Source organism: Peromyscus leucopus, chromosome 5 (genome assembly GCF_004664715.2).
Source record: "Peromyscus leucopus breed LL Stock chromosome 5, UCI_PerLeu_2.1, whole genome shotgun sequence".
Lineage (NCBI taxonomy): Eukaryota > Metazoa > Chordata > Mammalia > Rodentia > Cricetidae > Peromyscus > Peromyscus leucopus.
Genome location: NC_051067.1, coordinates 142,270,821 through 142,297,019, shown reverse-complemented (window position 1 = coordinate 142,297,019; position 26,199 = coordinate 142,270,821). Strand labels below are relative to the sequence as shown.

At 43.5% G+C, this 26,199-nt stretch overlaps 1 protein-coding gene across 4 annotated transcripts in view; it reads left to right on the top strand.

Annotated features, from left to right (window-relative positions):
* The window catches only part of Ncoa2 (nuclear receptor coactivator 2), a 266,816-nt gene that overhangs the window by 81,723 nt on the left and 158,894 nt on the right, over nucleotides 1-26,199 (top strand). For all 4 annotated transcript variants that reach the window (XM_028864590.2, XM_028864593.2, XM_028864589.2 and 1 more), the window contains exon 2: nucleotides 12,241-12,297. The gene's annotated coding sequence lies outside the window, so the exon portion shown is untranslated. The remainder of the gene's footprint in view (nucleotides 1-12,240; nucleotides 12,298-26,199) is intronic.

Genomic DNA, 26,199 nt, shown 5'->3' with positions numbered 1-26,199 from the left:
AGCCCAGAGCATTGCTGGGTGTCTGGCCCCTTGAGAAGAGAGGACCCCCAGTCTTGTGTTCTCAGGCTCCAGGGGCACCTCTTCTAGATGGTGATAATCTTTGCTTTTAATTTTTACTAAGTTTCGGTGTGTGTTGGTGTGCACACTTGTGCCACAGCACGCATGTAGAAGTCAGAGGACAACTCGAGGGAGTAATTTCTCTCCTTCCACCATGTAGGTCCCAGGGTTCAGACTCGGGTGATAAGGCTTGGTACCTCACATCTTGCCTGGCCGAACTGTCTCAGTGGCCCCAGCTGTGACTCCTGATAGTTGGAGGCTACTGTTGGCAAGCTTAGCTTATGGCTCAGAACTCTATTTTATAGACTTTTACAGTGTTTTGAACAAGCTATTAATAAGCTAACAGTTAATGAGAAATTTTCTCTTGAATTATGTTTTAATAAGGAAATTGACATAACACCAAGTATTGTACTAAAACTGAAATTAGAAGAGGTAGGTCACCAGTCTGAGCACCATGGCAAGATCCCATCTCTTTGGCAGGTGGGGGGGGGGGGGGGAGGAAAGAAAGAAAAAAAAAAAAGCGGGGAGCTAGACATGCTGTGGTCTTTCCCCTGGAGACTGTAGTTCCCTGCTGAGTGTTTTGTCCTTTCACAACACGGGATCAAGAAGTTTCTTAGGTTTAAAAATACTTTGTAGAATATTGACTCTTCTTTGTGTTCCCTTTGGCATCATAGGACATTGGAGGAGAGAAAGCTACAAATAGAAAAATGTGTGAATAATTTTAGAACCTAGAGAGTAGTATTATGAAAGGTTACATTGTCTGTGCCTTAATAAAAGAAGCGGTTAAATTATTTTAGTCCGTGGAATAGTGTGTTTGTTTAAACTGTAGCATGCCTAGACAGAAATAAATCCGGCTCGAGCGGCCGGCTGCTCACTGCGGACTTGTTTGCCCGTTCTGGGTCCTGGAGTTGCAGCTGCAGTAACAGGGGATTCTCTTAGCCCGTGTGTAATGTATCTTAAAAGGGTCTCTCAGCTAATGCTCAGTGAGGAAAAAAGAAAAAGGATTAGTTACGCATGCCATGGATTTATAGCCTGAAATAAGAACCCAAACATTTTACTGTATAGTGCAGTTAATGAAAGCATGGGTAATTCTGCAAACTGAATGTGACCTTTTGTGGGGTTTTGATTCCATCTTCACTTCCTCTCAGACTCTGGGTGACACTGAAATTGGTCCGTGTTTTGATTTGATCACATTGGGTTATGTTCCTTGTGGCTAGCTGTTTTTGTGAGGGGGGTAATTAAAATATACAGGAAGACATTATGAATCACACTTTGAATTTAAGTATAGGAAGACATCATGAAGCATACTTCAAATTTAAAGTCAGGTGTTCTGAAATTGTGTGTGTGTGTGTGTGTGTGTGTGTGTGTGTGTGTGTATGTATGTGTGTGTGTGGTGTGTGTGTGTGTGTTGGAGTTAGAGGTGGTTGCAAACTGCCTGATGTGAGTGCTGGGAATTGAACCCAGGTCTTCTGCATAAACAGTGTGCACTCTTAAATTGTTGAACCATCTCTCCAGCTCCAGTTCTGAAAGAGTTTCAACCATCACAGATGGTTCAAGAATACAATAGTCGGACCTCTTGAGTTGGTGGTTTTATGACGGTGTCCAGTGAACTATGTGATGAACATGAGGCTGGCTTCTGACTTTGAATTAGGTAGGATCTTCCTCAGGTTGCTTCCAGGTGGTGTGATTGGTTCATGACATTGGGCAGGGCTGCCCAGTGCCAAAGAGCCACAGTCAGAAGCAGGAACATCAGGTAGTACACAGCCACTGTGCTGCTCAGCTGTGAGGTGTGGGAGGTCAGGTGTAGGGTTTGTCTGCACAGAGCCCCAGTGTAAGATGGTGAATCCCCACGTATCTTCAGAGCCTATCACTGTAAATAAATGACAGATAAATGATCCTCAGTCAGCATGGGCCTTTCTTGTGTTTGATGCCATTCCTGCTGGCTTCTCTCAGATCCTGGGAAATGTTTTTGGTTTTTTGACTCTAAAGCCCTTACTATAAAACTAGATGTACAGGTTGTTAGTTTTTATTCTGTTATGTGTATTTTGTCCTGTCTCATGATTCTGTGTTAGGAAGTTGGACAGGGCAGAGCACATGGACAGCTGGAGCCTGGCTCAGCAGTTGCATATTTTTGCACATGGCCTCCATGCCTCACTGCCTTGGACATCATCGTCAGCAGAGTGCTGCCAGAGGCCGTGGGTAGCTCAGGACACTGACACCAAGGACACAGGGGTCTCAGGCATCACCATATCAGTGGTATTGCCAGTTGAGCGTTTGGCTAAGGCTGTCCAGTTTCCCGGGGAGGGCAGTTAACCCCTAATTGCAGGGGAGACACAGCAAAGGCAGTTGCCATCTTCAGTCTCCCACAGTCCCGTACAGGGATCGTGGCCTTTGTGTATCACTTGGCCTTGTCAGTGACATTATCAGGATTGCCACCGATTCAGGGTGAGTACAGACTTCTCAGCGTGGAGGGCTTGAAGATGGTTTCTGTCACTGTTCTGTGGCTGTGGCTGCCTGCTGTACTTGCTGTTCTTGGTGTACTTAGAGGGTGGGTGTTGAGCACCTTACCTGCCTGCGGATGTGGGCCCAACATGAACTTGCCCTGTAGAGATGGTGTCTCCCCAGGGAGTGTTTGCATCTGTGACTTGGGCATCCCATCGCTTCATAGGCCAGTGGTGCCCGGATCTGTCGTTTCAGATGCTATCAGAATGGTCTGTAAACCCCCAGAAAACTGAAAAGGATGATCAGATTGGTGTTTTGACATTGTATGAAAACAGGAGCATGGAAGAGCAGTTAAGGCCACAAGACAGTAAGCTTTCCACCTAACAATAAAGGCAGAGCCTTCAAATTGAATAAAATTGGCCTTTGTAGAAGGCATGACGTTTTGTTTTCGCTCATTTAAGTTAAACTACAGCAACTTTGTTCTTTCTTACACCCTACGGCTGAGGGCGCCATTTTGACCTTCCTTTGGAGTGTCATCTAAGTTTTTGAAAAAAACCCTTGCATGAATAATGTTTTTTAACTGCACATTGTATAGCCATGTTTATTTTTGTGAATAACGAAATTTAACTTGTATAGTAGCTTCTGTGAAAAGCAGCCAGTTTAGTGTGTTACTCGATTCCCTTGACTGCAGAGTTAATTTTCAGTAGGATCCACGATAAAAAGCCAAACCAATAATTAAACACAAATGAGGAGACCGAAGTATGAAATAGAGGTAGACATTCCAAAAATTGCTTGGTCATCTGCAGGGCTCAGGCTCTGTTGAATTCAGTATGTACTCCTGTATTTGTTTATTTATTTATTTTTTTAATTAATTAATTTATTTTTGAGAGTTTCCTGCATGTGTAACATATTTACACCATTTCCACTCTAACCCCACCCCTCCCCAGGACTACTTTTAGTACATGCTGTATTTCCAACTTCCCCGCTTGTCTTTACCTAACAGTATAGAGAACTTTATCCCCCAAGACTTGATATCAAAGAGATGAAAATAACACCAATGTTTGTTAAGTACAATGCAAAGCCTGAGATTGAATAGGATTGGCTCTTGGCTGTACAATGGTCACCATCGGACAGCAGTTCTCAACCTGTGGGTCACAGCTATTGGAAAACACATATTTCCGATGGTCTTAGGAACCCCCCACCATAAATTTATTTTTGTTGCTACTTTATAACTAATTTTGCTACTGAGTGGTGCCTCAGTTCCCGAGACCACTGGAAACTCGTGTTTTCCTATGGTTATGACCCACAGGTTTGACCAGAGGTTGCGGACCGCTCAACTAGGACTTAGCATATCTGTCTGTTGCTCATTTTACATTTGCATCTAAATCAAAGTATGGGACCACACTAAAACCCATCCTGGATATCAGGTGACTGTGTGCATTCTGCATCCCAGCATTCTCTGGTTTCGGGGAAGAACTGAGCAATGCTCGGTTATTTTCCGTCACTTCCTTTCTACATCAGGTTTTAGAATTGTTTCACTTTCTTTTTAAGCACCGTGTCCTGTGTCTGATAAAGTCTTTGTTTTTGTTGGCTCTCTGCATTTTTCTTCACTCCTGTTTATCTCACAGCATGGCGTTTCTTCTCTTTGCTTTCATTGGCATAAGCAGTTGAGTGATCTTGTTAGTAGGACACTTTGCAATCCCTTGTTAGGTAGCTGCTGGCGGCTGTGTGAGGCCAGGCTTACAAAGCATCATTCTGATGTTCAGCTGGGTCTTCTGAGGGGAGAGATGGGCAGCAGGAAGCTCTCTTGTCCTCTCACTGTAATGTGAGGGAGTCACGTAATGCTTCCATTGTAGTTTGTTGGCACTCATAGGTACCTGTCTGTGGCAAGTATTTACAATAATTCATGTAAAAGTTACGGCAGAGCCACTGGCAGCTGCTCATCAGAAGACTGTAGCTCCTGTGTCTTGATGTCTGGATAGTAAAGGCCATTTTCTTTACCTGACCTGTTCGGTATCTTGGAATCAATCATTGTGAATGTTGCTGCAGTGGACACAGGAAGGCACATATCTTGTGTCACACTGATTTATTTTCCTTTGGACATAGCACATAGGATTGGTGTGACAGGGATGAGCCCAGAGGACATTATGTTATGTAGAGTAAGTCAGACACAGAAGGACAAATACCGTATGTTCTCATTTATGTGTGGTAATTTCAAACTTGATCTCATAGACCTGGATAATAGGATAGTGGTTCCTGGAAGGGACAGCTACTGGTTACAGTGGATGGGAAGAATAAATTCTGCCTTTCTATAGCACTGGAGGATTGCTGTGTTTGGTCATTGCTGTCGATTTCAAAATAGCTTGGAAAGAAGATGTTGATGTATTCCCGGTACAAATTAATGATAAATGTTTGAGATGCTGGATTTGCCAGTGGCCCTGATTTCAGGTCTGCCCATTTATTGTATGCATGTACTGAGATGCCACACTGCTCTCCATAGCTGTGTACTATTATCCCATGCCAATTCAGAACTATTAGGAAAAGCAGCTCCTGTGTGTTCAAATGCTAGACCAGCCATTTCCAGTCTGAGTTGTGCTTTGTATTGTTAGGTAACTTTATCTAATAATTCTAGATTTCAAGCCTTCATACCTTTTTGAAAGTATTAGACCCACCCAGGATAGCAGTTGGTTAAGATATGATCTTTAGACCAAAGATTTTAGGATTTATTGTTCTTGGGTTCATAGAAACTTTTATTCAGGATGAGTGGAGAAATATGTCACCCACAGGACAGCATGTGCACCTGGAATCCAGAGGGTTGGGGAGGAGGAAGGGAAGGGATAGTCCACTTCTTCATCTAATGCCCTCCGAGAGGGGGGGGGGCTTCCGCTTATTATATTGAAATGGTGGTCTCAGTGTGATGACAGTGTTATTATTTGACAGAGTGTGACCATTGGTAGACAGATGTCCACTGCTCATTGAGCCTGTGTTGGGGGGTTACAGATTGTCCCTGCCCTGTATGGACAGATCAGTAGTTTGAATGTTACTTTTGGTTCAATTTCTTTGCTGCTTCATTATCTAAAGATAGCCTGTAGTTATGGGCAGTCTTGAAGTATCTTACAGGCTTGACTACCTTAAACTCAAGAATATAAAAGGAAGGATAAAGGGTTCATTTATTTTTCAGTGCCATTGATTTCATCAACAATAATTAGGAATTAAAAAAAAACCTAAGGGATGGTGATTGTCTAAAGGGAGTTTATAAATTGAGATTGTTCACATGATTGATCTAAAGACAGTAAACTTAGCTGTATTGTTTTGGTGCCTTTCACTTGAGAGAATGGTTGGTGTGGGTGTCCATGTGGCATGTTCTAGTCATGGTGGGAGGCAAGCCTGAGCCTTGTGATTAGGTTTCAGAGTGCTTTAAAGCCCCAGAGCTCCCCAGGCTGCCCTGCTCAAAGATGGCTCATGCCCTGCTCCCTGCCCTCACAGCACTCCCATGTGGATAGGAAGAGAAAGCTGAAGGTCATGATACTGGTCATTTGCACATGCTGTGCTCAAAGCCTTATTTCCTGCTCACTGTCAGCGCTTCAGCCTTCTCCGATCTATTTATCTTTCTCTCTTTGTGGAAATGTTCTTTTAAAGGGACCAGTACTTTCTGGTTACTGAATCAGGTAGGAACTTTAATTTTCTAAGCCCACGGAATGAATGACGTACATCTCCTCCTCTTGCATGTCCCGCCCTGACTTTGCTGGCCTTCCACCTGCTAGCCCTTTATGTTTTTTGTTTTTTTGTTTTCTGGTGTTGGTCTCTGGACCCACCCTTGCCTCAGAAGGTCGTAACTCTTACTGATTTAGATTTTCAGAGTAGACCTCCTCTTGTAAATCTGAACCCCATACATTCAACAAGTGGATGAACTTTTGCTGTCACTAGGCAAGAATATCAAGCCTTAGTGACATAATGTGTGCCCGTCGGCCAGGCACCTCAGGAGGCTGAGGCAGGAGATGATATAAACTAGAGACCAGCAGAGGCAGCTGTCCACCACCATTCCCCACCCCCTGTCCTAGGCAAAGGGTGGACCATGGAGCTATGTTCCTAGTCCCTACGATGAACATTGATTTTTTCTATTCACTGAAACTTACACTACTCTATATTTTAGGATATATTTGTGTTACTTATATAGTTATATAATCTCTATCTCTCAATCACAAATATGTATATATGGGGAGGGAGGGAGGGATTATCTTGTTTTGAAGGCATGACTTTGTGATTTGAAGCATACTAAACTGAAATCTGACTTTATCTTTATTTGTGTTTCTAATAAAAAAAGTGACTGTACTGACTGCCCATCACAGGCTGTGGGCGTATATTGGACTGAAGCTGTTGAAGGATTTGAAGAGTCCTTCTGCAGCGTCCTCTGTCCTGTGTGTCCTCAGCCTTTGCCAGCCTACCTGCCTGGCTTGATGACTGGGGAGGGGATAGCTTCACGGGCCAGTCTCAGATCCCCTGTGGGAGCATGCAGGCTGGCAGTCGCATGGCTCCCTCTGGCCAGTCAGTCTCTCATCTCTTCGCAGTAGCGAGTGTTGGCTACTCTGGTATATGTCAAAAATGCAGGAAGTTGGCCCAGTGGGCCAGTGTGTTTTCACCCATGCACTACTCTGTTGTATAGGAAATGACTTCTTTTGGTTGGTGGCAACTTTGAGAAAATGACATGGCGCAGGACTCAGGAAAATAACATAGCGCCACAATCTATTCACAGTATGGAGACCGTGTGCATTCGCTGTTCTCATTAGTATGGAATCAGAAGTCACAAGGCAGTTTTCAGGGGGTCAAATCTCTGCCTTCTGTTAAGTTAGCAAAAAACGATAGCATTATAAAAACAGTGACCTTCTGTGAACACCCCACAGGTGGGACAGCCGTGCACTGTGGATCTGGCCAGCCCTGTCAGCCATGAGCTCTGCAGCTGCACCTTGGTCCCTGTGCGTGCTCTTGGACAGCATGGACATGGAGCAGAGCGCCTGCCTTAGGGGTGTGCAGACTGGACTGGGAACAGCCAGTAAGCTTCCAGGGAATGATGGCTGCTGGCGCTGTCAGTGTTTTCTTTTGACCCGGAAATGAAGTGTGGTCCCTTTTCCCTCTCCAGGCAAGTTAGAATGCCCTTCAGTCAGCGTTACCGCTGCCACTTCATTCTGTTCCCCAACTTACTTTGCTTCCCCCAGATCTGTTTGTAATCACCTAGTAACAAAATGAAAGACGCTGCTGTTCCCCACCTGTCGCTAGTGGACTCAGTCCTGGTGTTTGACCTGCAAACTGATGATCTACTGGCAAGGTGCACACCACCATCTGAATTAGAACTACCTTTCTTAGCTGCCGTCATACTCGAACAGGGACAGAAAACACACCTGTGGAGATGGTTCACTTTGGGTGTGTTGTGTGTGTGTGGGGGATCACTTAACAACTTTAGTGTTTTTACAAAATTGAGATGGGAACTGGAGAGCTAGCTCGGCATCTGAGAGCACTTGCTGTATACCCACGAGGACCCGAGCTTGGCTCATAGTACCTATGTAACAAGCTGGGATGCTTCTGTCTGTGTAGCCCCAGCCTTGGTGGTGGTGGGTGGAGGGGCTGGCTGCCAGCCTAGCTGAGAAGCAGGAGCCTCGGTGCCTCACCTCAAAGGAATAAGGCAAGGAACGACAAAGATCTCTGACATACTTCTGTGGCTACCTTGCACATGCGTGTGTGCACTATACACACACACATACACAAGGGGTGGGTGTATATGCTTCTTCTAAGAAATTAGGTTAGTGGGCTGGAGAGATGGCCCTGCAGTTAGGAGCACCTGCTGTTTTGCAGCGGCCTGGAGTTCAGATGCCAGCACCCATCAAGTGTCTCACAACCGCCTGTGACTCCAGCTCCAAGGGACCCAGCGCCTCTGTGGTTACCTGCATATACATGGCATGGACATGCACGCACGCACGCGCGCGCGCACACACACACACACGCATTCATTATTTTACAAGCTCCTTTTTAATGATTTACTTTTATCTTACGCACATGAATGTTTTACTTGCATGCATGTATGCATGTATGTCACCATGTATCTGTCTGGGGCCTGTGGAGGTCAGAAGAGGGCATTACATCTCCTGGAACTGTAGTTCGGGATAATTGTGAGCTGCCTTGTGTGTGCTGGGTCCCAGGGTCTAACTCCTGGGCCATCTGTCCAGCCCCACATGTAAGTTTTCCAAATTGTTTTTAAAAACTAAGTTAACTATCTTATTAATTCTTATTAATGAGTGATAGGAGCTCCTTGTGTTGTCTAGACACAAGCCCCTTTTCAGGTGGGTATTTAGCTCTTTGTATACCAACTTTGTGTCTTCTTAGGTGACTTTATGAATACTTTCTTCCAGTTGGAGGATTGGGTTTTTGTTGTTTGTTTGGTTTGGTTTTTTTTTTGTTTTGTTTTTTGTTTTTTGTTTTTCCAGACAGGGTTTCTCTGTGTAGCTTTGCGCCTTTCCTAGAACTTGCTTTATAGTCCAGGCTGGCCTTGAACTCACAGAGATCCGCCTGGCTCTGCCACCCGAGTGCTGTGATTAAAGGCGTGCGCCACCACCGTCCGGCTATCTGTTTCTTTTATGGACTGTAGTTGTCACATCTCAAAATATCACTGAGCCAGTGACTTGGCTATTTTAAGAGTGTGTGCATGTGTACAGTTATATGTCTGTCGGTCGGTCTGTCTGTGTGATATTGGGCCTTGAACCTCGGTCCTCAGACATGCTAAGCAGCGGGTTCTGTCCTTGAGCGAGGTCCCTGCCCTGTGTTGCGTTTTTTCTTGAGGTCAGGGCTGCACTCCTTTTCAGGTGGTCTTTGCACATGGTGCTCTGGGGTTCTCTTTGCAGTTGTGTACCAGTCTGGGGTGCCATTTCTGCAAAGACTGCCCTTTCCTCGTTGAATTACTTTGACCTCTTTTGTTTAGTGTGAACCGACACAGAAGTCAGTTCCTGGACTCAGCTTTGTTCTACTGCTTGACTTACATGAATACCATTGCTCTGATTCCTGTGACTTTCCAGTAAGTCTGGAGTGGGTCATTCCTTTAACTTGGTGTAATTTTAAAGTAGCTTTGGTTCAAAACTGCATAGTATTCCCTGTCTTCATCATTCAGGAGGGTTCAAGGGCAGACTTGTGAGGACACACTAGGGAAAACTAGGTGTACTTTGTTGGGGGTGGGTGGGCCTGAGCTTCTGTGTCTTTGATTGAATCGTCTTTCATAGCCGACACTGTGTTACAGGATCATAGTTATAATTCTGCAGTGTATTAGGTGCTTTGTGTAATTGTCTCTCTACTTCTTTCAAGATTCCACAAAGGGCCAGCCTGGGCTACAGAGTGAGTTCCAGGAAAGGCGCAAAGCTACACAGAGAAACCCTGTCTCAAAAAACAAAACAAAACAAAACAAAACAATAATTCCACAGAGGGCCTTGTTATTCTCATCTCATAATGGAGTCTGTGATGAATGTGCTAGGTTGTATACCTAGCCTCATGGCAATTGTAATAGTATAAGTAGTCTTTGTGTGGTTGAGTCAGAATTGGAGACCTAGTCTGTGCAGGGAGGCTGACTAACCCTGACTGCCTTTGTGGACCTTCCTCGGCAGCACCTGGAAATGGAGTGCTACTTGAGAGAGAACCCACAGTGCTGCCCTTCTTGCCAGCCTCTGTCTGATCTTGGCACTCTGTCAATCCCAGGCCAGTCTCCTTCTTCCTCCCTTTTTTGTAAAACACCCGAAAGGGGAACTTCAGAACCAGGAAGACTAAGGGAAGAGGAGTGAGATGATTTCTCTCTCTCTCTCTCTCTCTCTCTCTCTCTCTCTCTCTCTCTCTCTCTCTATCTCTGGAGCTGAGGATCAAACCCAGGGCCTTGCGCTTGTTACGCAAGCGCTCTACCACTGAGCTAAATCCCCAACCCGAGATGATTTCTTAGTACATGCCATGTGCTGTTACTTTTAAGTGGTGTTATTTTAAGGAGTGTATAAACTTAAACATTATTTATAGTTTATTAATTTTCTGTTTAGAACTTACACTGTGAATATCTGGAAATGTATTGGTCTCTACATCTTTCTTTAATTGGAGTGATTGATAGTTGTCTTGGGCTGTTTTGATATCTTAATAAAGCTTACTGAATAATAGAGAGCAAGCAATTAGTGCCCTATCAGTACCACAAGCTTTAGCTCATAGTTGTCACATGTGTGATGTCCTTGAGCAGTGGATGGTGTGGCGTTATGAGTGGCATGCATAGGCCAGCGTAATGAGTAGTTTGAAATCTACCGTGTCTTGCTAAGAGGATGGAGGACTCCTCCCTGGCCGCCCATTGCTTACTGACGCTGACTGCCACCTGAGCAGAACCCATTCATTTACTGTGATAGCTTATGTGCACATAAATTTTTGTTATTTTCATTGAATTGTTTCTGATAACCATGTTGCATTTTATCACAGAATTTCAAAACTACATCCTGCTGAAAGTGAAAATGCATCTTTCTCAATGTCCCTCCTCTAGACCTTGTAGATTATGAAATCAAATGTTTCCAGTGTCCTAGAAAAAATAGTAACTTGCATATTAATTTGGTACTAACTTCTTCTTCTTCTTCCTGTTTTCTATTCTAAAAAGTAAAAAGCTTTAAAAGAATTAACACTGTTTTAAGTTTGGTAACCGATCCAAAGCGTGAGTTATTACAGATTGATATCACGTGAAGGAAAAGAAACCCTCACGGCTCAGTTATAAACGCCTTCCTTGAAGCATCATTAATGCTCGTCCAGAAGGCCACAGTTTCAGTACTGTTACCAGTAATGAGCACTCGTTTTTCCTCGCATCCATAAAATGCACAATTAATCTAGATAAACATTGGTCTAGCTAAAATAACATAAGCATGCATCTCCCGTCTTGTGTTTCTTAGTGTGCATCTGGAAACACACTTGTGTGGTGAGGTGGCAGGATCAAAGTAAAGGCACCCGCCGCCCTGCTTCACGGCCTTTGTTCTCAGAGATAGACCCTGAGGAGGCTTGAGGGGCTGCCTCATTAGTGAAGTGTGCGCCTCTCCCTTTGCTTGTGTGTTCCTCACTAGCAAATTGTGATGGCTGTCACACAGTGTACTCCGTACTCCAATAGACTTCTTCAGATAGCAAATGGATGCGTCATTTTTGTATGCTTCTAAACACTTACCACATAGATTTTTGTTTTATTTTAGTAATTTCAAACTGTTCAATGATTCTGTCTTGGCAAACTCTAAGCATGGCACATTAGTTACTATGTAAATTTTATTTGATTACTCAGAAAAATGTACTGCAGTATGTTACAGTGTTCAGGCCGTGTGCTGGTCCTAGAACTACAGAGTGGCAATGGGTAGCTGGGGCTACCTCTGCTATGACCATCTGCAACCTTGTGGGGAGAGCTGGCCATTGACTAGCAGTTGAAATGCAGCTGTGAGAACTCAGAATCTTGTAGGTGCCCCGTCATTCATAGTGAAGTGCTCCCGGGACATTTGTACTGTGCTATCCACAGAGAAGGGATGCCACAGTCACTCGGCCGCTGGCTCCTGTGCAGTTCAGGGCAGTGCTATCTCTAGTGAATGTTACCTGTGCACTGGGAGCATGAACAAGCATTAGCTATGTATTGATTGTAAAAGTTTTACCTGTTCTGAAGAGCCCAGCAAGATTCTGTGTCTTCATTAATGATTGTTTGTTTGTTCATTCGTATTGCAGATTCCTCTTGGATTTGGCTACAGATGAACAGATCTTCTGCACTGTGTACAGGCACAGGTGAGTTGATGCTTGAATCTTTTATGCTGTAATATGTTGATTATTAGTAAGGTTAAGTATTTAAAATTATCTGATACATTTGAAAAGTAATAAGTAAATAAGATGAATGTAAACACAAAGAGAATAAATCTTAGCTATTTCCCTGCATATTTTTGATGTGAAAATTCTTTATGAATGTATTGAAATAGCATTTGAAGGTGAAACACCATGTGTGTTTATTGGTGCTCAGTTTCCAGTTGGAAAGAGTCGTAAGTGTGCTTGCTAAGACAAACTGATGAGTAAATTCATTACATTTTAACTTTAGAGCCTGAAAGAATGGTTTTGCTTATTTTTATTTGTAAAATACTTGAGTAGTAATATTGTTTACTTGTTATTAAACTGCTATAATGTAGAAGAAAAGAAGAATTGCTGTAGCTTTTGGCATCAAATCTCAGTCTTAGTGGTAGGTGCAGTGAAATGCTGCTCTTGGCCTTTTTCTGCCAGTGACTCTCATTACACATCCATAGTGTATGCTGGTGGTATTCATTAACCCTTGATATACCCTTTACTTCCTCATCTGTAACTTCCCTTCTGAGAACTTAAGCTTCCTTAACATTGGGACTGGTCGTTGGGTGTAGCATCCTTAGTCCTTAGAACAGCTAAGGCTGAATGAAGCCTGTTAAATAATTGAGTGTGCATATCTAAAGTGCACTTAGATTCAGAGTCTTCAAACTGTGCATCTGTAAGTACAAAGTAGAAATGAAAATAATCCATACAGTGTGCATAAGGCTCTTACATGTTATGAAGAGTTAACATGTTTATTCAAAGATGGTTGACCAGGGTAAAATCCAGAGGATAAGGCCTCTGATTCCCACTTACTCTGACAGTGCTCTGTGGTTCTTAGGATGAAGTATACACACCTTGAATGGGTGTTATCTTCTTAATCACTTTAACATCTTGGGTGTGTTTTGTGATATCAAATTTTGATCTCTGAAAATCAGGTAAGTTCAATCTTTTCTACTATCTGTCACTGGATTTAGACTACTTCATTTACTGTTCCCAGCTTGGGAAGTTTGTTTGTTCATTTTCCTGCCTTGTGTATTAATGTTGGCACTCGTTGTCGTTGTCAATGGCTGTTGATGTAACAGTATAAGTTGATGCCTGTTTCCTCATGCCCATGGCACTTTTCTTTAAGTGTTCTAGATATCACTTGTTTATCTTGGGTTCTTGTCTCTTGTTTTAGTTAATTGTTACTACACTTACTTATTTACTGTGTGATGGTGTGCATGTGCTGCAGTGGACGTGTGTGGGAATCCGAAGATACCTGCAGGAGTTGGTTCTTGCTCCCATCAGGAGGGTCCCAGGACTCCCATCTGCTCATCAGGATTAGCAGCAACCCCCTTAGCTGCTGAGCCTTCTTGATGACCCCTGGTTTGCTTTTGCTTTGTCTGCACGCAGTATCTGCCTCTGCTCCTGCAGGGTTATTTTTCCTCTTATGAGAAGAGCCAAGTATGGCCTTTAGTGTCACTTTTTGTTAGATGAAATAGTAGGTGTTGTGCCCCTCCTTCTGGTTCATACCTCCTTCGGTGAGTCTGTCAGCAGCTCTGTGACACTCTCTCCAGGCATCTGCAACTGCCTTCTGCTTATATTTGGATTAGCAGATAAGGAATCTCCACAGGTTAAGTGACTTGTCCAAGGACTTACTGTGATCTTAACTATGGAGTTCCATTTCTGCCTAAACAGCTCTGGTGATTCTCATACTTGCAGCAATAAGTGTAATATATGAAAATTTTATTCATATTTGAGGGCTTAAAACGTTAATTTGAAAATCAGATATTAACTTACATTTTATTAACTAGTCCTAAGTTTTAACCTGTACCCTTTATTTCACACCGTGAATCATGATGGCCTACTTGAGAATTAATGACTGCATTAGTGAGAAAAGTCTTACTCTGGGGCTTTGATTTCAGACTTTCTGGGGAGCTGGGGACATGGGCTGCAGCTATGGTATGTTAGGCACTGGCGTTCGGTCATCCTTAGACACTTTAGATTATAGGTGCATCTGTGCTTCACTGGCTACACTGCCTTCCTACCAGGTGGAGCAAAGCAGGTGGGCATGGTGGTACATGTCTACAACATCTTCTAGGGGTGGAGAAGTATGAGGGGGTGTAGGGACTAGAAGCAGAGGAAGGATCTGGAGTTCAAAGCCATCTTTAGCTGCATGAGGTCAAGGCTGGTCTCTGTACTTGACTCTTTCTCAAAAAATAAAAAATAAAATAAAAATCCCAAGCACACAAAAGAAATACATGTGAGTGTACAAACACATGTACAAACAAAAATGTATGCAAGTACTCACAATAGCTGGAGATGTAGCTCAGTGGTAATTTTTATGTCTATGTAATATAGTGTATACATAATTTTTAAAATATATGAGATATAGTGACTAAAATTCTTTAGAACCTTTGCCTTAAAACATGTAGAGGGGGAGCTGCTTGCCATTTCAGGACCAAGGGAAATAAAACCCCAGGTGAGTGTGAGCATTTACCTGTCCCATTAGTAAGTGGCAGTTATCTCCAACACATTGACCAATGCTCACTGACAAGCTTACAGGTTAAACCTGATGGACCACCTGTATATGCAGTCATTTTTCAGATTGGTCAGGATAGTATTTAATTCCTGTTGTCGATGGGTATTCAGCCTCCAGAGGTGGTGAGTTTCTCTCACTGCTTGGCTTGGAGGGCAGATTACACATTAGTCTTCTTGAAGATTCAGTTCTTGCTATTAAAAAACGTAAGATAAAATGGTTGCCTTTCAACAAGGGACGAGGGCTTGGGTTCAATTAAACAAGCCAACACACAAGCATGCACTGCGCTCTGCACTCACACCACTCACAGGTCAGCCACACTCTGTCCTATGGAATTACTGAAATGATTGCTCTGATGGTGTTGACACAGTCAGTTGGGAACTGTGAAAAGCTGGTTTCCTCGTTGTCACCGTATGGTGCTGAGGCTGAGTGCTCTCTAGTCCCCGAATTCTCTGTTCAGGACCAGTCAAAGTCTTGATCACTACATGAGTGAAGGCAACTGCCCACCACGGTGTGCTCATCGAGCTTGCCGAGTGAGCGCCTCTGAGGCCACCTGCTTCTTAAGCTGTCGTTTGCTACTTGGGGTGGAGTAGGAAGGGCAATGTGGGGGCTCAACATTTCCATGTGGATAGAGTAGAAAGGTGTGGATATACAGAGTACATTGATAAAAGTATGCCAAAAATATAGAAAAGCCAGGTGTTAATGGTGAATTTAAATTCAGGAAAGATAAATTTTAGAGTAACAGAATTTTAAAACACATTTTTATTTATTTTTTTAAAAATACATTTATTTGCATATATCTGTATGTACGTATATACATATGTGTGTGGAGGTCAGAGGACAGCTTTTGGGAGCCAGTGCTCAGGTCCTGGGAATAAACTCAGGTCCCCAGTCTTGATGGCAGGTGCCTTAAGCTTCTGAGCCATCTCACCAGCCCCCAGTCTCATTAAGAGTGCGTAAGGTAGTTGTTTTTTGGAGTAGAAGAAAACTTAATTTCACTTTAGAGACACTTTTAACGGTGAGGACAGCTTTTTAAACCGGTATTGTGTAACCATGGCTTTTGTTGGTGGAGCTGGTGTGCTTTAGATAAATAAAGGGGGGCAGCATGTGCATGTGCTGTGTGCATTTGGGGGTTGGACTTGGACATCTGAGGAACGTGCCCTGCGGTTCTTCCCAGCGGTGAGCTGGAGCTGTTCTGTCTTGGAGTGGTCGCAGGTGGCCGACTGAAAGGCTCCTTCCTCACCTTTCCTGCCTTTGTGGTCTTCGAGTTTCAGTCTGCACGAGTATCTGTCCTTGCCACGATGTTCTCGCCTCTAAGGAAACCTGTGGGAACTCCTGTCACGGCACCATGCAGTCTCCCACACCTTGACCTATGGTCTGGGCCCGCGAGTAGGATGCGTGCTTGCTTTTTCAGGCAGATTCCTCCTTTTTGTGTGTTTTTTCAGGACAGTGCCCCAGGCTGTCCTGAAACTCACCATACAGCCCAGGATGGCCTCAGGTCAGCACCGCTCCTGCTCATCCTCCCTGCAGCTGAGATTAGAGGAGTGGGCTCCTAGGCCTGGCTCAGTTAGGATTTTTAGCTATACTGTTCCCTTTCCCCTTGGAAGGAGCGTGTCACATGCACAGTTTCCCAGCAGGAGGTCAGCTGACCTTTCTAGACTCCATAAAGATAAAACCGTTTCAACCAGGCTTCTTCTATTGAACACCTCCTTGTTTACATTTGAGGCTCAAGTCCATTCATGCTAGCTTGAACTGCTTACACCACCTAATTTAAAGGAGAAATTAATCATTTCTTCATACAGTTCTCTATAAGGCTAAGTGGATGTATATGATTAGTTATGATTCTTTGGCATTAGATATAACTGCTTCCATTTCCATTCCTGCCACTATCTTGAGACCCTCTATTCTGAGGAAATCACAGGGGTTAATAGGAAGCCTTGAAAGTGTGTTTTTTCAACTAAGTTCAAGAGAGTAGGTTGTCTGGGGTTGTTAGCTGTTTACTAATTTTTTGGGTGGTACATGGGTGTCTGGAATCAGTGCACATGTAGACATGTAACTTTTTTTTCCTAATCATAGCTATACATCTCCATTCTCATGGTAGGGGTGTACAGAAGGGAGAAAGCAGGAAGTGGACAGCACTGAGTGAATGTGTGGTTGTTGCCAACTGGAAGGTGACCGTGTTTAAATGCTGAGTACAGGTTGAAGGGTCTCATAGCAGCATGCTTCTGAGCAGGCTGCTGGCTAGTACCAGAGTCTACAGAATTGCTTATCTCAACTACTTCTTAAAATAAGTTGAATTGACTAATTTGAGGATTTTGTGTCCTTCAATTCAACAGTCTTAGCATTGAGTGCTATTTAGATAAATGTCTCACAAGAAGCCAGTCATTGACAGTTGTGTGGTCTCAGCATAAGGGACTGAAGTGTCACAGACTCCTCCCAGCCTGTTTTCTGTGAATGGACCGGGGCAGCCTGGACAACGGCCTGGGTGATGTCAGCAGGAGCATGTGCAGGAAGCCTGTGGCAAACCTGCCTGCACTGCCCACTGCCCGAAAGCACTGAGACTTTTCTCCTTCATCGTAACTCTGCAAGCTTGGCTTGAGGAAGTGACATGGTCGTAATGGTGGACTTTTGGTGCCTTTGCAAGGAGAGTGGAGGCTCGGGATCCTCTGTCTCTCCGTTTCCCTCTCATTAAGAAAGCTACTTGATTTGGGTTAGTAATTCTCTAATCTGGCAGTTTTATGAGTTCAGGAAAAAAATTGTTTCCTGGATTATAAAATGGAATATGAAAATAGAAGATAGTCTTGAACTGTAATTTAAAACTATTTTAGTGACTTACGTTATTATGTTTGAAAAGAACAGAACTATGCAACTTCTTTGATTTAAAGTTAGGTGTATACTAGACACAATTAATTTCATTAATGTCTTATTAGTATACAGTAGTAGATTTTGCCTCACTAACCCAGCAGGGCTGGGTGTTCTTTGTAATGTTCAGGTCAGTTCAGTTTTTCTTTATTGTACATCTTAGTTATTTAATGGGGCTGCTGCTTTAAAATATAGATAAAACTTCACAAAATATTCCTCATTTAACACTGTAATTACTACTGTTTGAACTTGTTCACGGAGACATGTATTATATATCCAAGGGTTTTATTTTGAGACAAGGTCTCACTGTATAGACTAGACTGGCCTTGAATTCACAGAAACCTGCCTGTCTCTACCTCCTGAGTTCTGAGGAAAAGCGTGTGTCACCACATCCAGGCAGGTTCTAACTTTTAAAAATATCTTTAGAAAATACGACTTATGAGATAATGTTGTCATCTTTCAAATACACTTGTAAGAGCTCCCAAGGGCCAGTTCCTTCCTGCCCTAACCCATAGCACATATTTGGTTTGCTTACTTCTGACGGTCTGCTTTCCTTGCTTCTTAGTGAAAAGCAAAATGAAACCCTTCTGTTGGCACAGTGGCTTCCCTCAGTCCCAGAGTGAGAGGACTGTTCATCAAAAGCTGATGTTCTGACCTGACCTCTTGATCCTTTCTTGCCTGGGGAGGGAGGTAATGTATGAGAGATGCGTAGACACATATGTCATGATTCTAACTAATGTTGTGTCTTTGCCTCATGCTATCTCTAGCTTGGGTTCCTTTTTAAGTTGAGTCATTATTTTCACAGACATCTCTGCCGATAAAGCCCCTTATTTTCTTCAGGGTCCCAAGGACTGCTGGTGGGAATAACATACCTGGCGAGTTTATAGATCTCTGTGAGGTTTCCAGGGGTACTTAGAGTGTTCACAGATGGTTTGAAGCAGAGACAGATAAAGGCCACATAGAAAGACAGAAAAGAGAAAACAAGCGTTTACTGTTCCTTTTGGCAAGCTTCTGCTCTTGGCCTTCACATGTGCTGTGTCAACTTCAACTGGATAATTCTGTGTGTCAGAGTGTGAAGTGTGTTTGGAGTCTATCTGAATCTCCTTTGAAGCGGAGGCTGAACTACGTGATTGGAGGACACTCATGCTTTACATCCTGGGAGGCAGCTTAGGTGGCCAAGTTGCAGAATTGTTTGTCCTGCACTTTGTCTGCATCAGATTAATCTTGTAACAATTACAGAGATGCTTTGTGCCTTGTGCTACAAGTTTGAGAATGACTGGGAATGTGAAGGGACTTGAGTGAAAGCATGTGAATTCCTTGACTATTTCTATATAGAACAGTATGTCCTTGAAGATCTGCCCTCTCCTTGCTTATTTATGGAGCATTATTATTACAGCTGCCCACATAAGCATGCATAGCCTTAGTTGTTCGTCTCCTTGGATATAATATTTTATCTAAAATAACATTACTGTATTGTAATAGATTAATAATGGCAGCCCCGGTAGTAGGATATGAGTACAAACTAACACGTGTATGCTGAAGTTACTTAAATGTGTATTTTCTTATGTTTGATAGTTTGTCAGAACCGTCAACACTGTAGTTTCAGTGCAGAGACATGAAGAGAAGGCACGTATTAGCAATGGAGTGCTGGTCTGTTCCACTCAGGGTGCAGTGGAGTAGAGAGTCTGCGCACACTGAACCAGACAGATAGTGTCCTCAAGCCTTCTCATATCAGCTCAGACCATCAGAAGAGGCAAGCCACTGAGGTCACTATTCTGATCGGATAGTTTTGTTTTGTTTTTGAGACAGAACTTCCTATGTATCCCTGGCTGGCCTGGAACTTGATATATAAACCAGATTGGCCTTGAATTCATGGAGATCTGCCTGCCTTTGCTTCCTAAACACTGGGATTAATTGGCCAATGACCACATTTTAAAGTGAGAAAATGAAGTATCTGGCAGATTAAATGACCGTCCAGTGAATGACCATCCAGTGATGTACCCAAGTTCACTAGCTACTTAGAGGATGAATTGAGATTATTTTGAGGTGTTTGGCTCCTTTGAGCAGAAACAAAACAGCAAACTCAGGCCATTTCCTGTGAGGGGCATAGCAGATGGGGGGGGGGGTACCTACCTGGTATTGTGGCAGATGACCTGGGATCAACCTCTGGAACCCATGGAAAGGTAGATAGAAAGAGCTGGCTTTGTGTTCTTCTGTTTACAGACAACTTTAGGACTAGGGACTTAGGCGAGATAAAACTATATATAGGTTATATAGCTTAGTTGGTGGACTGTTTGCCTAGCATGCACAAGCCTCACGTTTGGTTCCCAACTCTTCATAAATTGGGTGGTGGCACGGCTTTAATCCTATTACTCAGGAAATGGAGACAGGAAGATCAAGAGTTCAGGATCATCTTCCGAGTGATAGTTCACGGCCAGTCTAGCTACATGAGACTTTGTCTCACAACAAAGTGAAACATGTTTTTTTTTTTTTTTTCTCAGTATCAGAGCTTTATTTGGGGTGGGGGTGGGGTGGGATGGGACAGAAGAGAGTGACCAGGCCTGTGAAAGACATGTGGGGGGGGGAGCAGAGGAGAGGGGAGGAGTCTGTGACTGGCTTTTTAAGGATTCCCCTGCACATGCGCAGGTGGGCTTCTGGAGCTACACCAAGCACGCGCAGATTGCGTGCTGCGTAATAAGACCCAAGACCCCTTCCTTAGCTACTGAGCTGCGCATGTGTGGTCATGCAGCTGGAGGAGAGAGCAGAATCCTAACATTCTGCACTGACCATTGTTTGCTGGGTGCCTTTTCAGACCCCTTCCTTTGATTCTGCTAGTGATTCCATTTTTAAAATGCAGCTGCACTTTGGAAAGAAAAGACCACACACTCTCATTCCACTTGGGTGAGAAAGTCTACAGACTGAGGAGTAGAGGGCATAAGCTGGTAGGTTCAAATGACGTGATCAGGTGGAGCCCTTGATCCTTGTGGAAAGACACACCAGGGCTCCCTGCTGTCCCCCACTCCCACAGTGCCCGCAAGAAGAGTGGAGCCAGCGCCATGGTTCAACAAGATGGCGGCCTCCAAGGATGGAGAAGCAGCTTCTCCAGAGACCAGCAGCAAGGCTCCTCCCTAAGGTTTGACCACCTTACCTACCTACGGAGCTTCATTCAGTCTTTTCTCGTCTGGCCAGCTCAGAGCATCGAGACTTCTCTTCAGGCTCCAATTCCATTTCTTTTTTTTTTTTTTTTTTTTTTTTTGTGATTTCCATCTTTACATGGTTTATTTTTTATATTACTTTTACTGTCTCTTTAAGGACCTTATTTTTTTTTTTGTGATATATATTTTTTATTTTACAATACCATTCAGTTCTACATATCAGCCATGGGTTCCCCTATTCTCTCCCCTCCCACGCCCTCCCCTTACCCCCAGCCCACCCTCCATTCCCACCTCCTCCAGGACAAGTCCTCCCCCGAGGACTGTGATCAACTTGGTAGACTCAGTCCAGGGAGGTCCAGTCCCTTCCTCCCAGACTAAGCCAAGTGTCCCTGCATAAGTTCCTGGTTTCAAACAGCCAATTCATGCAATGAGCACAGGACTTGGTCCCACTGCCTAGATGCCTCCCAAACTGATCAAACCAATCAACTGTCTCACCTATTCAGAGGGCCTGATCCAGCTGGGAGCCCCTCAGCCTTTGGTTCATAGTTCATGTGTTTCCATTCATTTGGCTATTTTTTTTTTTCAATAATTGAGTAAAACTGAAATTTATTATATGCCACAGTAGTCCTAGGGACCTCCATGCTATATATATATAGCCTTTATGGTTCTATGGGTTGTGGTCTGATTGTTCATTTTATATCTAGAATCCACCAATGAGTGAGTACATACCATAACTGTCTTTCTGGGTTTGGGTTACCTCACTCAGGATGATTTTTTCTAGTTCCATCCATTTGCCTGCAAATTTCATGCTTTCATTGTTTTTCTCTGCTGAGTAGAACTCCATTGTGTATATGTACCACATTTTTTTCATCCATTCTTCCGTTGATGGGCATCTAGGTTGTTTCCAGGTTCTGGCTATTACAAATAGTGCTGCTATGAACATAGCTGAGCATGTATCTTTATGGTATGTATCAGCATTCTTTGGGTATATGCCCAAGAGTGGTATGGCTGGGTCTTGAGGTAGTTCGATTCCTAATTTTCTGAGAAACCGCCATACTGATTTCCACAGTGGTTGTACAAGTTTACATTCCCACCAACAGTGGAGGAGTGTTCCCTTTGCTCCACATCCTCTCCAACATTGGTTGTCATTGGTGTTTTTGATCTTAGCCATTCTAACGGGTGTAAGGTGGTATCTCAGAGTCGTTTTGATTTGCATTTCTCTGATGATTAAGGATGTTGAGCATTTCTTTAAATGTCTTTCAGCCATTTGTAGTTCTTGTTTTGTGAATTCTCTGTTTAGCTCTTTAGCCCATTTTTTAATTGGACTGTTCAGTGCTTTGATGTCTAGTTTCTTGAGTTCTTTATATATTGTGGAGATCAATCCTCTGTCAGATGTGGGGTTGGTGAAGATCTTTTCCCAATCTGTTGGCTGTCTTTTTGTCTTATTGACTGTGTCTTTTGCCCTGCAAAAGCTTCTCAGTTTTGAGAGGTCCATTTATTAATGGTTGTGCTCAGGGTCTGTGCTGTCGGTGTTTTATTTAGGAAATGGTCTCCAGTGCCAATGCGTTCAAGAGTGCTTCCTATTTTCTTTTCTATTAAGTTTAGTGTAACTGGATTTATGTTTAGGTCTTTGATCCACTTGGACTTGAGTTTTGTGCATGGTGACAGATATGGATCTATTTGTAATCTTTTACATATTGACATCCAGTTATGCCAGCACCATTTGTTGAAGATACTTTCTTTGTTCCATTGTATAGTTTTGGCTCCTTTGTCAAAAACCAGGTGTTCATATGTGCATGGATTAATGTCAGGGTCTTCAATTCGATTCCATTGGTCCGTATGTCGGTTTTTGTACCAGTACCAAGCTGTTTTTATTACTATAGCTCTATAGTAGAGTTTGAGGTCCGGGATGGTGATGTCTCCAAGGGTTGCTTTATCGTATAGGATTCTTTTAGCTATCCTGGGTCTTTTGTTTTTCCATATAAAGTTGAGTATTTTTCTTTCCAAGTCTGTGAAGAATTGTGTTGGGATTTTGATGGGGATTGCATTGAATCTGTAGATTGCTTTTGGTAAGATTGCCATTTTTACTATGTTAATCCTACCTATCCATGAGCATGGGAGATCCTTCCATTTTCTGATATCTTCTTGAAACATGTTTTTACTTGATAAGAAATGCTGTAAAGGAATGACTTAGAATTCATATAATCAGAAACCTACTGGTTCCTGCACAGAGAAGGAAGTCCTCGATTCAAAAACAGATTGCAGCTTTTCGTTTAATTGTTACATTCTTAGGCCTGGCAAGGTGGCTGGGCTGGTAAAGCCTCCTGCTGCTGGTCTGTTAACCTCCCCTTCCGAGAATCCTCCTAGCAAGAGAAGAGAACCTAGTCCTGCAAGTTGTCCCGTGCCTGTGCAAGTTGTCATGCTCGTGTGTGTGTACATGCCAACATGTGTGTACACACATGTGCTAAAAGTGAAAAATAGTACTTACATTCTCAGGATAACTGGAGAATCTTTCAGTTAATTTGAAAAGCATAAATTAATTTATGTTAACATTTTATATTATGATGTCCTAACAGACGTGGCTTTTACACTGGATGAGAAATTAGGCCATTCTTCTGTTTCTTGAGTTGGTCTGTCCAGTGCAGAGTGGTTGGGCCACAGATAGAGCTGGGGTATAACCCCGGTATTCATCACAGACACACAGGCTGCCTTCACTTCCCACCTGAATTTCTGTCTCTTTTTTTTCTTTAAAAACCATTTTCAAGAAGATTAAGTTGTAATCTTATCAGTGCTATCAAATGTTCTAGTGTCTCAATAATTCATGCCATTTCTGAAGTCACTGGTTGGCTCTAACTTTACAATTTTGACTTCGAATCCTTATATTGTAATTCATGGTAGGTAGATCTCGTGTCCTTTGAAAACAGTTGAATTGCTTTATAAATGAGAACATAAAGTTTATTAATCAGCTGCAGGTGACATACTTGTGGAGCTGACTGGTTCAGGGGGCTCAGTGACTGGGCAGGAAGCTGACAAGGTGTTTTGCAAATGGAGCTGCTTGCATCAGGCACTGGCCATGTCCCCTGGGATGAGGAGGGAAGTGCGCTTTGGTTGACCATCCCTGGGACAGTGACCTCCTGGCCCCATTATCTGTGACACCAACTTTAGGCTGGCCTTCCTGGTCATAGCCCACTTCTCTGTTCACCCAGGTATCTACTCTTTATTGCTCATGGTGTGGGTCTTTTGTATTGAGAGAAGTCATATGGAACATATAGACCAGCACATAGATTTTTGTCTTTCTTCTCCTCTAGTCCCCCCCTCCCCCCCCGTCCCCCGTCCCCGTCCCCCGTCCCCGTCCCCGTCCTCCTCAGGTACTTCAGTTTCTCACTTCAATTCTTATTCCAAGTCTAGGTTATATATATTTCAAAAGGTTCAGATAATGCCTCCGTAGTAGGTCCTAGCTCAGCTCTACCTGTTAGGCAAGGAGTTATACTTAATCCTCCCCCTCCCGCCACCGCCCCTCATTGGTTGTATTAACTGGGCTGTCGGGCTGAGACAAACTTCTTTCTAGAGTAGCAACCTAATAACACTTAGCAGCAGCCTTTGTTGACCAACACCTCCATCCTTGCCTGTCATCACTTAAGGAAGAGTACTGGTATGTCAGCTGCAGATTCAGCCTCAGTGATCTGGTCAGAGACAAAAGGGAGGAGACGGGACAGGGTGGCTGAGAGAGCTGTGGTCCCTTCACAGGAAATTCTTTCCTTCCAAACCTCTTAAGAACTGATGAAATGTGAGAGCCACAGACCTTCAGAGTGTGCTTCTAACCCGAAAAACCAGTTCTGGGCTTGCTTTCTCAAGAGGCACTGAGTATGTCTCCTTTAATATCTAGATCTTTGTGACTTCTCTCCTCTGCCTGTGTATCTCTGGGCACACCTCTTTATTGTAAACAAGCAGAAATAAGAAAGCAACAAAGAAAAGCATGTTTAAATTTGTACCTACCTAAGGTTAATACAGAGTCTCACTTGAAAGCAGCATATTCTCTAGGTTCTGAGAGGGACTGTAAGGTCCCTTGAAGATCCAGTAGGTGGCCATTTGTATTACAGGACCTATTTTTATAAGCTTTCTGATGGTCCTGTGTAATAAGAGATAAATCAGTCTTGATAGATACCCAGTAGGGATGATAGTCACCATGTAGGGGTGATAGTCACCTGGTAGGGATGATAGTCACCATGTAGGGGTGATAGTCACCATGTAGGGGTGATAGTCACCATGTAGGGGTGATAGTCACCATGTAGGGGTGATAGTCACCATGTAGGGGTGATAGTCACCATGTAGGGGTGATAGTCACCATGTAGGGGTGATAGTCACCCGGTAGGGGTGATAGTCACCCGGTAGGGGTGATAGTCACCTGGTAGGGATGATAGTCTTCTGGTAGGTTGGGTGTAGCAGAGAGCACTGTGGCTCCTTCTCTCTCTTTTTTTTTCTTTGTTTGTTTGTCTGGTTTTTCGAGACAGGGTTTCTCTGTGTAGCATTGCACCTTTCCTGGATCTCGCTCTGTAGCCCAGGCTGGCCTTGAACTCACAGAGATCCGCCTGCCTCTGCCTCCCGAGTCCTGGGATTAAAGGCGTGCACCACTACAGTCCGGGGATGGTTTTGGACTTTCTTCTTTCTAAATTTGGGATAGTAATCTTTGGTATGAAGAATAAAAATCAAATACCAGACAATGTATTTGTTATCACCTGTTTGCATGTTGTCATTTGGCACATTACCAGCACGTACTGTTGAGGAGCAGTGCGTTCTTTAAACATCTGCCAGTTAGACAGTGGGGAGTCTCTTGATGACTCTTTGACTGGTGGGTACCAATTGGTATAGTACATAGAATTCAAGGCCCAGATCTCTTTGTTTCCTCCTGGAAAGGGCATGGGTGAGCCAAACCTACATAGGAGCCACTAAAAGTTCAACCAGCTCAGTCTCAGGCTGGTGGCTATGAAATCTTGTGCGGGTGGTGCTTTTTTGCCTGACAAGTGTGTCAGAATCTGAAATACAGCATTGATAATACACCGTGACTCTACACTTGTTCTAAAAACTCATCAGTGACCATTTCAGATGACTCATTCTGTCAGAACAAGTAAACATGTCTGCTTAAGAGTGGAGTATATAAAGAATGATGTAACAATCTGTCATCTCCCTAAAGATGATCCACATGTGTGCAGAGTTTAAGTTCTCTGGTAGTCTTGTCTTTGACCTCAGATCTTTGGGAAGCCTTCTCTTGGTTTTGTGGATGAATTAGGAGTAAGACATCAGTATTGACTCTGAGTCAAAGTG